The sequence below is a fragment of the Cryptomeria japonica genome, chromosome 11 (genome assembly GCF_030272615.1).
Source record: "Cryptomeria japonica chromosome 11, Sugi_1.0, whole genome shotgun sequence".
NCBI lineage: Eukaryota > Viridiplantae > Streptophyta > Pinopsida > Cupressales > Cupressaceae > Cryptomeria > Cryptomeria japonica.
This window is the reverse complement of record NC_081415.1, coordinates 514,251,169-514,267,889: the sequence shown is the minus strand read 5'-3', so window position 1 is coordinate 514,267,889 and position 16,721 is coordinate 514,251,169. Positions and strand designations below refer to the sequence as shown.

Below are 16,721 nucleotides of genomic sequence, written 5' to 3'. Positions count from 1 at the left end.
AGCTCTCAAAGGATTTACTTGCATAGCTTCCTAGATCCATAGAAACATAGAAGAGGTCTAAGCCAAGAGCTAGGCCTGATGAGTTCATAATTTATCACTCTATAGGATGTGGGGATTCTTTAATCCCACCATGAGGTTTTAGCCTTTGGAGGAGAGGACACAACAAGAAGAAAGTGTTAGCATTATCTTATTTATTGTCATTAATGTCAAATCTCGTCATTCAGACTAGGTCCTTAAATTGTATGTTGAGCAATAGTGTATGTATGAGATGTTGTTGGTTGTTTGGCGATTTCTCGGATGTCTTGGATTTTTGGAAGATGTGCTTAGTGCTATTTTTTGGTCCCAGATTAATCTGGAAGTGAAGTTCTTTTGTCTAGAGGTCGAGGTTGTGTAATAGAAGTTGTATGGCATGCGGATAATGTTTTGGGTCGAGCTTTGCTGATGCATGTAATGTGTTGATGTGTTTGATGAGGAACATTGTGATATGGTCAACTTTGCATTCCTTCCCACCTACAATTTATTTAGTGGTGACCAATTTCAGATCTTTGTCTTGGCCGACTTAGAAGATTAAGATTTTCAAAGGCAGTATATGTAGGAGTATGATTTGGATGAGTTAGTGTGGCTTTTTGTGATGAAGATATGTGAGATTGAAAAAATCTAGTTGATGTGTAAGAGTTATGTTGCAAATTGGTATCATAAGTAGTTTTGTTAGTGTAGATTGTGTTTTAGTGCTGGATTCTCTTTTATCTTTCTATCTTTGGTAGTGAGCCCTCCAATAGTAAGCCTTTCTTTGGGCAGTGAGCCCTTCGATAGCGAGTCTTTCTGGGTAGTGAGACCTCCTCTAGTAAGTATCTTGGTAGTGATATCTTGGTAGTGAGCCGTCCTTTGTAAAAATCACCTTAACTAGTGTCACCTTAACCGGTGTTTCTAAATTGAGAATTAGAATTATCCATGGTTTTACCTTGCTTGGATTTTCCACGTAAATTTTGGTGTTCTTTTTGTTAGATCTATTATGTTCTTATTCTTTCATACTTTATCTATTTTTATTAATTCTGGTAGTTGTTCCAGATATGTTAATAAATCTTAAAGAAGATTTTTATTCTCAACTAATTCACACCCCTCTCAGTTGCTCAGATATTCAACACTTGGTATTAATATTGTGGTTCATTGATATAGCTTTCTTAACCACTCAAGGTAGATCTTGATCTGATGGCACACAAATTATCCATTTTTAACTTTGAGGGATCTGATTATAGTTTCTGAAAAGTAAAGATGAGAGGTTATATGGTTTTTGTGGGTTACAATACTTGGAATGATGTGGAGACTAAGTATATTCAGCCAAAGAATGGTATTATTACTCTGGATGAGATTCAAGCTTATGAAGAAAATGAATAGGCAAGGTATGCAATCTTTAGTGCATTATAAAAAAATAAATTGACAAAAGTTATTTTTTTGAATACTGCTTATGAGGTTTGACAAAAACTAGTACAAAAACATCAATATATGACAAAAAATACTACTAAAAATTGCATATAAATGACTAATCTTGGTCACGTGACCATTAGTAGTTTATTGTCAGTCATTTATAATGTGACCAAATTTATGACTAAACTATCTTAGTCATTTATTGGTTATTTTGATTGATCAATTTTGTCATTGATTTAGTCATTCATTTGGTCATTGAGTTATTCAATGATTTAGTCTTTAATTTAGACATTGATTTAGTTGTTAGTTTTGTCATTGATTGTTGTTAACTGGTCATTTATTTAGTCAATGTAGTGATTTATTTAGTCATATGTTTAGTAATTAATTTAGTCATTGATTGTCGTTAACTAGTCATCTATTTAGTCATGGTAGCCATTTATTTAGTCATATATTTAGTCATTACTTTATTCAAATATTAAGTCATTAATTTATTCATTGATTGTGTTTAAGCAGTCATTTATTTAGTCATTATAATCATTAAGTGTCATCAATTGGTACTATATATGTAGATGCACTGTAATTGAAATTATGTATAACCTAGTTTAGGCAATGGATTTTTTTTTTTTTATATTGAATATTGTTTATTGCAACAAAAAGAGTATAATTTCATAAAAGAGTTGGGTATAGAAAAAGAAAGCCACTAAAACAATATAATTATCAGTGTCAAAGGAAAATATATAACAACAATGTAATGATCAGCACCGAAAATAAAGGTAAGATATTTTCATAGTTGTAAAAAGATACATTACACATAATTGACACCCATTGACTCTAATTTAAGAAATGAAATCCCTTTAGATAAGAAAAAATTAAGTTTAGGAACAAGATATCAAATTACAAACACTATATTGCTTTTTATTGTGACTTAACAAAAAATTCAAATTGCATGAAGGTCCTTGTAATATTGCATGATCCATCTTTTAATTATGTGAATCTCCTACTTTCGAACTTACAAAATCCATTTTGGATCCTCCTTGGTTGCAAAACTAAGATCTACATGATGTGACCCTACAATTCATTCATTTTAAATAAAGTTTATAATGGTAAAATGCAAAACATGAACTCATTCATCAAACAAATAAAATTGAATTCAAGTATACCTTTCTTAGCAATGATTGCTACTATGATTCTATTTATATCTTCTAATACTCTGCAATATAAATTCAAAAATCCACATACCAATATATTCTAAAAGATGATATAAAAAATTAAACATAACTTTGTATCCTCTAATTCAAAAACGTAGATAAAATAGGATAGCCATCTCACCCTCCATTACTCCAAGGATCTCTCAATCCATTGAAAAATATTAAATTACTTCCAAATCGCATGAGAACCCTCTTGATATTCTACAATGCACATAAGTATGAGCATCACATATAATTTCTTCATATAAATTTTGAAGGAGATTCAATAAAATCTAATAATAGTTACATTTAGATGTAATAATAAAATGAAAATATGTTCATGTTCCAAATAGACTATACTTACATGACCACCAAACTCGGTGGTGATCCAGTGTGGCCTTGGCCACACTGGCTCAATACCATTTTCACAATTTCAAGATTGCATCATTTCGATATAACTGAATGTTGATTCTCCTTTCTTCTGAATCATCTACAAATGGTTGTACCATCTCTGTGCAATACTACACCCCCAACAAAGAAATACTTCACTTACACACACAACTAAAAGCATCATTTCAAACCATCATATAGTTAAATAGAAACCAAAAAAATTGAACTTGCAAATCCCAACCACCCTCTCCATGTTTATCACTCGCTACCAAATCAAAGCAACTCATATAAACTGTATAGTTATATAATATGTTTATTGCTCCATATAATCAGCTTAGGATATTGTTCCCACTAGATGGATTGTCTATTGCCTTCCACATCTATACAAACAAGTGTAAAATAATGAAAATAAAATTTAATTAATTATTAAAGATTTTAATTGGTCAGCATTCTTGTTTTGTTGTATTTTATATCAAAAATAAATTTTTAAAGATTTTGTATAAAATTTTTGACCTATTTTGTACTATAATTTTGAAACCAATATTAGATTTTGAATATCCTTCTCCATTCATTCATGTGCATGTGCATATATAAAGTAAGTTTTTTTTTCAATAAAGACTAACATGATGAGAAATGGGTATTGACTTTTTATTACTTGTTTGATGGGATAGGCTGGCAAATTTTGAATAAAGTTAGCAGGGCTTGGGTAATTTTCTGCAGCTTCAAAGTAAGTTCGACTCAACCAATATTTCACGCCATCGAAGTCACTATCTCTGGACCAATGCCACTAATTTTTCATGAGAAAAAGTTAAAAAATATTAGAAAATTGTGTACAAAAAATTTCTCGTTTTACTTGCAGAGTTTGAAAGGTTCTTTGATGAATCTTCTGCTACTTCGATTTGATGAAATCCTTTTTAGTATCTTCCATGAATTCTTTATTACATTGTAGCACTTTTCACTTTCACTCTAATAAAACCCAAAATAAAAAATAAATCCTCAAACCAAAATAACACAAGTTAATATAATGATTTCTAATGAAAGAATTCATTATATACAGTCTTTTTAATAAATCTTTTGATTTCAATCTTCACTTTAACTCTACCAGAACCCAAAAGAAAAAATTAAAAAATAGATCCTCGAACAAAAAAAATCTAATATATTGAAAGAAGTAATTATATACAGAGTTTTCTTAACAAATCTTTTGATTTCAATCTTATGAATTGTTAAAATGCAGTGAAATACAAATGGGACATAACAAGGAAAGATTTGTTCATACTTGGAAGTTTTTTGAGACAATGATGTCATAACCAGCTGGATTTACAATAAGATCAAAAGCCAAAATGGGAGTCGATGATGCCAATGCCCCAATTGCAATATATGGGTACTTCAGTCTAAACCAAGCCGCTAACACTGCAATATATACACAATTAAATAGGGTTTCATCAATGCATTTTAAATTTCATAACACAAAATTATTGGAACACACCCACTTCCACCATAAGATCCTCCAAACACAACTACTACTGAATCCTCTGCTGATAAATTCTTTAATCAATGCAGCGAAATCAGATAAAGCTTGAGAGGAGCTCAAGTAGCCAATTGTGGTGGCATTTTTGTAAGCTACATCTTTACTCCCATATGGCATTGATTCATCATAGTAACGGTGCTGAAATAAATTGAAACCCATAGTGAGATCTTCTTTGGCTAATCAATGTAAAATAGAACCAAATAGATTTCCACATTTCATTTTGAATAAAATCTTAAAGTTTGGAAAAACATTTCTTTACTTTTTACTACTATTTCATCATACTTAAACAATACATTTTAAACTTTATTTTATTTAAGTGATTCATCAAAAACCATACTAATAATGGGTTATTCTAAAAGAGAGAGTGTGATTTCAAATGAATCATTTAAATAAAACAAATTTAGAACAAACCGTTAAAACTAAAATCCATTAATCACAAAAAATATACAATTTATGTATAGTAAGATCTAGATCAGGATGTTTTAAAAAAGTGTTTATATAATAGATTTTTAGAGATCTTTATATAGTAATTTTTTTTTGTTTTGTGTTGTTTTTTCTATAGATTTAATGGCTATGCTCTTCTATCAATATTGAAGTGGAATAGGTAGAGTAGATAAGAGCATAACATACCTTAATGAAGACGACAAGGGCCTTGAATTCAGGTGCAATGTGAAACATAAAGCCTGTGTTTTGAGTAAACCATTCTATATATCCTTTATTTCCTGTATAAGCAAAGATGGGAGAATCTGAAGAAGCACCGCACCAATGTTTTGAGTTGATTTGATATTTCTATTGAAATGTGACATGGCTATGTGGATTGAAACCTAAATGGTCCAAATTCTGTGTCAAGTATTTGACATCATATTGTACAAAGGGAGAAGAAGTAAGAGGAGGAAGTGAATGTCTATTCCTTCTCAATCCTCCATGAACATGAGGAAGGGAAGTAGTAGACACAATAGAGAGGCCAACCAATATGACAAATGTACTAAAGAGTAGGCAACCCATAGACAAATTCTTCTCTTGGTTTCTTATGGTATTTATAAGAGAAAATAATTGAAAGTCATCATTGAGGCTGTTTTGTTTTCTTTGTCTAGGTTAAACTCATATGCTATTACTTATAGTATGTTGTTTTATATTTTAGATATGATGTTACAATCGATTTTTTTGTTTCTCTTTATTGTTAATTGGTTGTGCACTAGATTCCTAATTGTGTATGAAGTAGATTCATTGATTGTGTATGTATTAAGATATTATTTGTGTTATTTTTAGTAGTAGGGTAGCATAGGTAACATATTATTAGTGCTTGTTATTTAACACATAAATCATTCATATGTACCCTCTATCCTATGTATTTACAATATAAAGAGCTCCATTAGTTTTCTCATCCTCTAGACCTTGTCTAGTGTACATGATATCTAAATCAAATATTTGTGATTTTCTAAACAATAGGATGGCCCAAGTGCTAAGCCCTACACTACTATGGCCAAAGCCACCCCACTACCATTACACTTTCTTACAATTGCCCACCACCACTATCATTACACTTTCTTCGAATTTGGTTAAAACCATGACCAATTGAATCAATGAGTTTGAGATTGACACACACCATGTTCCCTAGAGACCCCACACAAAGGTGAATTTCATTGCCAAAGAGTATAAAAAAGAACTTATCTCACATATGGAATCACCTTAATGATCTACATTGATTTTAAGAATTCACTTGATAGGAGTATTCCTTTGTTCTTTCATGGTCATAGTAAACTTTCTCAATGAAAGCAATCAGATATTAGTGACTATACCAAAAGTGATAAGATTTTATTCTATATGTATAATGGTTTGTACCCAAGTTTTTCTATTGTTGTTTATAATGGTTTTATCAATGGCTATCAAGATTTTATTTTATGGTTTTTATTCAAGATCATAAAAAATAGATTGAGAAAGATGATGAAAAGGAGTCAAGATTTCATCATATCTCAAAAATTATGATCTAGGTTTTCTAATTTTTCCATAAAAATTTTTAAAAAAAGAAGGCGAAAAACTGAATAAATTTCTTGCCAACCCAGTTCGTGGTTTATGAGAAATATCACTAGTACAAAGGGTAGTCATAAATGAGGCACCAAGTCTCATTGCCAAATCAAATGAAGCCATACCATAAGGAGTCATATGCGAGGCTTTGAGAAATTCCAAGTACATTGGAAGGTAGTATAATAGTTATAATTAAAGATCCATTCTCAGTAAAGACATAGTAGCAAGGAGAGGTTCAAAGATAGAAAATCCAATGATCTTACCACTGTTATGATAGTGAGTAAATTTGAGATAGTGTTTTGAGTTAATAGTATGATTTGTTTGGGAAAAGCTACAGAAATTGTGATAAGATTGAATTCTCATAAAAGTCTAATTACAAGGTGTTACCCCCTATTTTTGCATCCACTGATTTTCCTTGCATTGGAATATTCATGCTGAGGTAATATGTGTTTACTTTAGCATAGTCAATTCTCTCAAATTGTTATCTTTTTCCTTGAAGCCCATCTTGATTAATGTGTCTTTATATGTCTAAAGTGTTTGTGTCTTTGAACCTTTTGTTTGAACCCAGAGTTTAGGTCAAGAATTCATCAGTTCATTGGTTCATTGAGCCTTTGTGTGTATTATGTCTTAGTTGTGGAAAGTGTAACTTATGCAGAAAGGTTGTGCAGTGAATGGAATTGAACCTTTGAACCTTCATTCGTTCAAGATTTCAATAGTTCAATGGTTTCACATTCAAAATAGAAGCATAGTAAAAGAGGAGGACAATGGAGGGAAATGATTGGCATAGAGGGGAATATTCTAGGAATCTCGATGATTTATTTGAAATAATTCTCACTTAAGGAGGTAATCATTTTCTTGATAAGAGATCGTGCAAAGTTTTTGTAAAAAAAGCAGGTGTTAGAAGTGTCATCTTCATCATAAATCAATACGAGTGAATGAGTTGTTGTAATCATGAAACCAAATTTGAAGCCTTCTATATCAATTTTTAGAAAGATTTATATCTTCATGAAGAAGCTAAATTAGGAAAGGTGGAGGTTCGACGTTGGAGGTATTTTTCTCAGGATTAGTAGACACTTAGTTGCCTGAAAGGTGAGTTGAAAATCTTCATCATCTCTGTCATTTTTGTGCTTCAAGGAAGAAATTATTAATTTTTGTTGTAGTATCCATAGTGGGTGTTATTGCGGCTTGTATTACTGTTGAAAATGAGACCCGTTCCACCAAAATTAGGGTCGAAATCAAGTCTTAGTTGCTCTCTCCTAGAATTTGGGGATACGTCCTTAGATCATGTTGATTTAGATGAATTCTTAAAAAGAGGAATCCCTCTGGTTCACCCATGATGAAGAATATTATGTATAGTGGGTTAATAGTACCCTTAATTAGTGCTCGAGTGCATGGACAAGTATGACCCAAAACACAAATGTAAATAGAGAAACTATTATGGCTTTTTTGAAAATCCCTCCTAAGGAGCCGTATGAGGATTGGATGATAACCACGTCTTATGGATTTTTCTTAGAAAATAAGTCCTAATATAGAAGTGTTTTAGCCAGGAACTGGCTCTTAAAATTTTAGAAGGGTGATTCTAGATTACCCAAGCCCTTAACTAGAGAGATCTTGATTAGGGGGGTAAGGGACATTGTAATTTTGTTGCACAAGGTGAAAGGGAGCCAACAGACATTCTATTGCGAAGACTGGATGTACATTTTCATCCAGGCCATGTTAGATGAAAATGATATAAAGATTGGGCATAGCTAATTGCTGAAAGGTTACATACAGGACTAAATAACTGCCTCAAGAGTAAAACCTTTTATATGTCCTCATACTTGTTCTATTGTTTGGTGTGTGTCAGACCTTGGCCTGGCTTGTATCATGAGGAGTAGGTTGACGGGATGAAAATTTATGATTACCATCCACACCCTTCAGCTACAAAAGTGTAATGTGTACCTTCAAGTCAGCTTCAATATCAAATAAAACATAGCACTAGACCAAAAGATTATAATCACACGCTTCCTAAGGGTCTTCCCAATCATCGAGATCACAAAAACAATCACCAAAACCATTGAAATCATCAAAAATCATTTTGAACCAAAACATTACTAGGATGCCCTATTTTACTAGTTAACTACCTACTGGTTAATTCCAGCTTTTGGACAAGATGAATCACAACTACTAGATCAAATCTCCAATAAGACTTTCCTTCAATGACAACCCTTGATCATAAATCAAGCATCACAGATCACAGGATGAGTGTCTATTGCCAACAATCTCCCCATTTGGCATTGATGGAAACACTTATGAAAAATGGCTAAGTGTTAAAGCCTATGAAACTTGTACATGGGATGAAAGAATAAAAGAATTCTAAGGCTCCCCCTTAGATCAACAATCCAAAATTCTTCATTTCACTAGACTGTACACTACATAAATACAACTCATCTGTACATTTTTCACCTCAGCTCTTCCTTTGTGACAACAATGCCAAAGAGAGGGTGTGCATAAAAAATGGCTATACATATATACACATTCACCAGATGATTAAATCTATACATGCTTCAGGACATCTACATATGCCATCTTAAGGAACCCAGGATATGTGTTCCATCCTGCTCACAACTTCTCCAAAATTAAAATAAAACCATTCAAAACATGAGCATGAAATTCTATAGCTGCAATCTTAGTAGGAGTCTCTTGGGACATGTTCTAAATGCATTCCATATTATGATACATTAAGGTGTCCAACGAGGACCAATTAGGTTCCAAAGCTCACCTATCTGCCTGATCATCCTCTCCTTCTACTTCTCAATATTCATAATCTTCTCAATAATACCCAAAATTTAACCTTCAATATTGTCGGTTAGGTTAGTTATAGAATTAGGCCTGAGAAATCTGAACTAGATGACCTCTACAACTATTTATTTGCTTGTCTATCTCAATAGTAAAATTGGTCAAAATTAGACAAGACTTATAAATTTTGCCACCTTTCGCTAAGGCCTCATCAATTAGATTTGACTCCTTATCTAGCTGGGCCTTATCATTACTAATCATTTGCAAAAAAACTTGAACTTTAGCATATTTAAATTTCTCCATAGCTTGTTGGGCCGATGCCTTTGTCAAATAATCAAATTGGGTGGATATATGATCTACTAAGTTGTGAAGCTTACTAGATGAACTGGTGTTTGCATCAAGTTGCAGTTTTGGTACCACCTGTTCCAAAACTTTGACTAATTTTTCAATAAGTCTCTTCTCTTCAGATTCTATCTATGCTAACTACTAACTGTCTTGTGCCTGAAGAGTAGCAGCAACTATCATCCTTTTTGTGAGAGACATCTAATTGAAAAGTTTATCAAAACTAATATTGAACTACGGAAAACTCTCTTGGCTTTGAATTTTAGCTGTGTCAATTGCCACAAGGATTGGAGTCTTTGTTTCCTTAAACTTTCCTTTATATGGTTTTTCCTATTTCTCCTCATCCTTCTTCTCAGTATCAACCTATCCATATTTTCCTTCTTTAGGGTGCCTCTTCTCCACTTGGTGCACCATCCTCTACCTCAGCTGATTTATCATTTTCTTTAGTAGGCTCAACCTCAACAGTATCCAAAACTTGTTGGTTCACAACATCTTGAGTATCCTCCTCCTTATTTACATAATTTGTGAGAGGATTTTTTTACTAAGATGGCTTAAGTGCATCTTTGTATAGAGGATCATTTTGGATAATTTTTCTCCATATCTCTTATGTCTTTTTCCTCACCTCCTCTACATTCCCAATCATTAATCTGTTGATCTAGTTTTTACTTCTGAATTCCTTTTTATTTGCTTCTTCAATTAACATCTTAACTTCGCTAGGAGTAATACAGGTGCATACATTTACAAGCTCTCTCTCCTTCATTTCTCTATCAATTTTTCTTGCATACATTCTTCTAGAATCTATTAAATTGTACAAGTCCTGTGGAATGGACTTTTCTAATTCAATCAATGTTTTACTAAAATTGTGTAAATAAAGAACAACTTCTTCCTCAACTTTTCTCTTGTCATCATCATCAAACTTTACATAACAAACTCCAACATTCTTCAAACTGCCATCTACTATTATTTCATCTATTAACTAATCTATTTTCAATGAGAGAACAAATTCAGATTTACCTTTTTGAGCACCAGACTCAAGTTGAGTCTTAACTTTCTTCCTCTTGTAGGCCTCCCAATAGGGCCTAATTTAGTCTTCTTCTCATTTTCCCCTTTCATCTCACCACCAAATTGGGGTTTCCAGATAACTCTAGCAAATTATCCTTTCTTTAGTGCCATGCGAATGTTTGTATGTGATTCAGTCTTAGATTGCATCAGAGAAATTGCCACATATTCTCCTTGAGGCTTCTGCTTCTTCGTTAGAACACCTTTCCCCTTAGATGCACCAGAGGGTTCTTCTTCAGTAGGAGGTGTCTTCACCAAAGAAGGATAAGGTTCTCTCACCTTCACCTTAACTGGAGCAGGTGCAGTCTTTTCTTTCTTCGCTTTCTCAACTACATCCCTCGCAGCTCTAGAAGCTCTAAATTTCTCTTGGAGATGTCCTTCTTCAACAAGAATGTCCTAGACAATATTTACAACTTTTCTTTTTCTGGTCGAATCAATGAACTTGGTATGCATCTCCATTGATTTCTCTTCGGAAGTTCTGAACCTTTCCTCTTTGGTGTCTACTAGAGCATTTAGCAAGTGTTGTGTGTAGGAATCCAAAGTGGATTCATCAACCTCATACCCCATAGGCATTATCCATACTATCTGGGGTTGAACTGCTTCCATAAGAAATTCATCTTTGTTCACCATAAAGAAGATTGTCCCCTCATATTTCTTCACAATTTCTTTGGGGATTCTGACTCTTTGTTTTATTTTGTCCTAAAACGTTTTAAAGAAAGCCCACAAAGCAACATGTTTAATAATCTTGGTTGCCAAGTCTGTCAACTCCTTGTTTTCTTTATTGAGCTACCAGTCTGTCAAAAGACCATTGTACTATGTCAGTTCTGGGGATTTGATTCATGAAATAAAGCACCAGACAGATAACCAAAGAACTAAACTTGAAGATATATTTTTTATCCTATTTGATTTTCTTCAGATTTATCATTGCACATTGCACGAGTCATAATGAGCATCTTCTTTGACCATTTTGTAGGCTGCATGAATAGCACTGTTAGACACATAATTTATTATGTTAGACCGATATACCTTGTATCCAATTACCATTGCAACAAATTTGACATCATCCTCCTTTATTGTGCTAATCTTCATTGATCGCCCATCAAGCTCTACACCATTTAATTTGTTCACAGTAGGGTTTGTGACCTTATACAATCCTGGCTTTTTACTGGTTTGATTCAAATAGGTTACTACCCTAATCACATCAACTATCATCTTGTATGGTTGATCAAGCCATATAAATTAAACATGGATCCTTATTAGCACATACCTCACCCATTCCTTCTCATCAGATGTTGAAAAGTTTATGAATTGTGTGAAACCCTTTCTCTGTAGCTATGAAAATTTTACCTTGGGATTACCAATCTCATCCATGATGCTATCACTATACAAGTCCATGGTATTCTCAGAGCCATTTTCCTCAATTTCATAGTGAATGTATGCTCAAACATCATCAATGTGCAAAACTTTCTGTGGGATGAGAGAGAAAGATCCAACCGAGTCATCTTCCAAGGATTTATAGGGGTGTTTCTTGAATACATGATGGGTCTTGTCCTTGATCTCAACTACTAGTGGAGTAGAAATGGAAGATGCAGATGCCATTTCAAATTCTCTGAAAATTGGACTCAAAAAATGCCCTTTGAAAAATACCTCAACCAATTGACAGATGCCCTAGATTGCTCGCCGAATCGCTTTTGTACTCTGCTCGCCTTGTTCTTCAGCTCGAAATCATTATTCACAAAGTGAAGAATATTTCTTGTATTTTCCCTTTTAACTTTGTAAACCCTAATTTTACTTTGAAATAAATGCACCTCAAATATTCAATTGGATGCCCTATTCCACTACCAAATGTTGAAATCAGCCATCTGAATTCTGGATATCAACTGAAGCTCAATTTCTACCATTCGTAATCCATCAACTACAGATCTCGTCAAAGGGTACTACAAGTTTGCCTCCCTCAAAGGCTAAAAGCCCTAGTTATCAAAGAAGGTTTCACACTGGATTCAGCTACGGATCCATTGTCTATCTTACATTCATCCTTCTTTACCCACGTCCTCTTATGTTGATCTTTTATCTCATCAACCTTAGCCTTTCCCTTTTCATCTTATTTGTTCTTGTCAACCAGAGCACTATTTTTTCTTCTAGAGAATTTTGCAATATGACCAGTTTTGTTGCATTCTTGGCAAACAACATTATTCTTCATAGGTCTAAAGTTCATCTGATTTGGTCTTGTCCTGCACTGATTAGAGATATGCCAAAACATTCCACAAGCATAGAATTTCTTGTTTTGAAAGTTATTTATTATTGCTCTACACACATTTGACTTGTGTCCAAAATTATTACATATGAAACACTAACAGGTAAAGGTAGAAACATTATTCACATTGTTCATCATATTGTTATTGTTCATCATTCCATTATTCATCCTAATTCTACACTGGCTCGCAATATGACCAAACTTATTGCAAGTAAAACATCTATCATTGAATTTATGAGCATTAGGTTGTCTTACCAGAGGATTCTTGCTCTTCTTCTGATCAGGTTTTGCATTGTCTTGTCCAGATCTGGAGGATTCACCTTTCTTAAATCCTAGGCCTCGCATATCCTTTCCATGCCTCTGACTTTCCAGCATATCATCAAGTCTTGCTGAACTAGCTTTGAATTTCTCTTTGTATTCATTGGCAGTAGCAAGTTCATCCCTTGAGGTAGCCATTTGTCTTTCAAGTTCTTGACCATTATTCCTTGATTGTGTCAACTCAAGCTTCAACTGATCATTCTCATAGGTAAGCCTGAAACATTCATCAAGTCTTTCCTTTAGTGATTGTGCTAGATTCTCTTCATTCTTCTTTTTGTCCTCAATTTCCTTAGCCAGTCTCATCACAATGGATTGCATCTCATTCTTCAAAACAACATTCTCTTTGTCAAGCTTGTCAGCCTCATCAATATTGTCCTAGAATTCCATGTTCTGATCTTCTTTCTCCTTCAACTTGTCCATTAATTCCTTCCTCTTTTCTCTATAGATACTTGCTTGATCCTTTAGCTCACTAATCAACTCATCAAAAACATTCAAGTTCTTCTTCAAGGTATAGATCTCATTTCTAGCTGCATCAATATTCTCAAGTGCCACATTGAGTTATCTCTAAAAATTGAAATGCATTGAATCAATCTCTCAGATCTTCCTCAAGCGGTTGAGCTTCCTCAGAGGAACTAGGCTCTGATACCAATTGTTAGAATCAGAGATAACTGATAGGGGGGGTGAATCAGTTATCTAGCAAAAATCAAATCCACAAACTTATTATTTATCCATTGATTAGCAATGCATAGCAGAAAAGAACCTAAACATGCAAAAAAGAATACACTAATCCACAACACCAAAAATTTTAGGTGAAAACCCGGAAAGGGAAAAACCATGGAGGGGAAGGAACCCACCATATTCAAATATTATAGCCAGGAGTACATAAATATTACATAGATGGGGAATGCACTTTCATTAAGGCTCACTACCTAGAGCTCACTGCAAAAATTACAATTGCTCGGAAGGCTACAACCTTTAAGAAAGTCTCATTGACTTAGAATTTGATTACAATGAGGAAATACAATGAAATGAACTCTCAAGTAGCATCTAATAATGCAAGAATAATTTTTGGTTATGCACTGAATCTCTAACTGTCTTCACTCTGCAAATACTTTGTTTCTATCTCAGTCAACTACCGGATTGTCTATCAACCAAATACATACGTGAAACTATGCTGAATTGCACCAAAACTAACCACGACACCACTAATATATTGAAAATTAATCTCCAATTCAATCTTATATATCCGATCTTAACATAAAAGCAATCTCCTTCAAGTTGGCTTTAATAATTGTACTGTGTAGCTTCAAGTTAGCTTCAATCTTGAACAAAACATAGCATGGAATCAAAATATTATAATCACACACTTCCTAAGGGTCTTCCCAATCATCGAGATCACAAAAAAATCACCAAAATAATGACAATCATCGGAAATCATTCTGGACAAAAACATTATCGGGATGCCCTATTTTACGAGTTAACTCCATCTTCTGGATAAGGTGAGTCACGACTGCCAAATAAAATCTCCAAGAAGAGTTACCATCAATTAAAACCCTAGATCATAAATCAAGCATCAAAGATCATCGAATGAGTGTCAATTGCCAACAAAACTATCATGTGTTTATATATGTGTGCAATTCTGCATGTAAGAAAAGATTGTTTGAGTAAATAATCAATTAATAAGGATTTGAGATTTCTAGCTACATTTGTAATGTCAGGAGACCTCATGGAAGGTTGAATTTTCATATATTAGAAAATGATGTAAGTCGATGCATAGTAAGATAAATATGGCATGTGTAGGAAATTCAAAATATTCATGCATAATTTTTCTGTACATATATTGATTGTTTGGAAATCCTCTTCCTTTATCTTCTCTCTATTTGGGTATAAGATTTAGAGTTCTTAGGAGTTTATTAATATTAAATAAAAGCATTAAATAATCATTGATGAATATGATTTTACATTCATTAAAAGAGAAGTTTGGATGAAAAAAAATGCATTGAAGATTAATATTTATGTATTGCATCCATGATTTTCTTTTAAAAAGAAGAGTTATTTAGGTAGAATATCTCTTGCATAAATAATGTAAAAAAATTTATGAAATATTAGGTTAAAAGATCATGTTATCCTATATGTGTTCAATGAAGTAAATTTGGTGCATTGCAAGTATATTATAGATAATTTTAAATTATACCATTTATTCTTTATTTGGTTTGGTAAGATAAAATCTTAGCTTCATGAAAGATTCGTGTGGTGTTAATGAAATGTTCTACTTTATCAAAAATATAGAAAGTGTTAATGTTATCTCCTTATCCTATTCAAATTTTTAGAAAGTGCTTGCTCAATGAAATCCAATAAGATGGATTGAAAATGAATCAATTGAGGTTGTAATGTGTTTCCTAAATGATATTTTTTCTAGATTTATTGGGAATATTTATTTTATGCATGATTATAGTTAAGGACTGATAGGAGACGAGTTTTAATAGAATAATCTATGTATGAATGTATTTGAATTTGTGTGACATTATAAGTAAATGAAAATAAAGTGGTTACAAGTAAGGCTATGATATCCAATTTTATGCTTAAAATAGACAAATTAATTGGTTAATGATATGTTAGAAAATGATTATAGGTGTTAGGAGTGGGTGTGTGATAGGGAGAATGCTAGAGAAGTACTCCATAAGGTTAATTGGGGCTCATGGTTCAATTGGTTTACAAAATTCTTATTTGTGACTGTCATGTGTGTTTCCAAAATCATCTTTAGGGTTTAATGCTAGGTATCTCATGCATAGCTTCTCCAACATCCATCCTTTGGTGAAGGCTTGCACCCTTACTCAACTCACTCCTCCTTGATTGGATACTCTTCTAACTTCAATGCTCTGCTATCTAGGCATACATACCTACTGCACCAAAACTATGCAAACTCCTCCAAAGGTTCTATGAAGCAAGGCAAAGGTTTTGTCTTTGAACATGTATGTTCTTGTAGCACTTAGGCATTTTTACTCTTCTACTAAAACCCCTTTGCTAGGTGGCAAACCCCAAAAGTTTTTTTCATTTGTCAAGAAGGTGGAGGGGTCTATCTTAGTGTTCCTAGATAGTTCACCCAAAGGTTTCACAGGTTCCAACAAGCAAAAACCAATCAGGTCCTAGAAAATGCAGTTTTGAAGTCCAAGAAGGCTAGTAGCCCGTGGAGGGATAATTGGCACCTTTTTGCTCACCCCGCCCAATGATGTGAATTTGCACCAACAAAATTGTTTTGGATGATGTGTTAGAGGTCTAATATCAAATATTTTTTATGTCTTAGGCTCCATGAAGAGGGTTTAGTGATTGTCCTCAATTTTGGGCATAAATATAGGGTTTTGTGAGGGTTTTGAGCTTGCAATGCTTGATTTCACAACTCCTTCTCAAACCAAGG

General features: G+C 33.3%; 1 pseudogene; it reads right to left on the bottom strand.

The window, feature by feature from the left end:
- Positions 1 to 2,362: 2,362 nt before the first annotated feature.
- On the bottom strand, positions 2,363 to 11,823 carry LOC131037581 (uncharacterized; annotated as a pseudogene).
- Between the last annotated feature and the right edge of the window lie 4,898 nt (positions 11,824 to 16,721).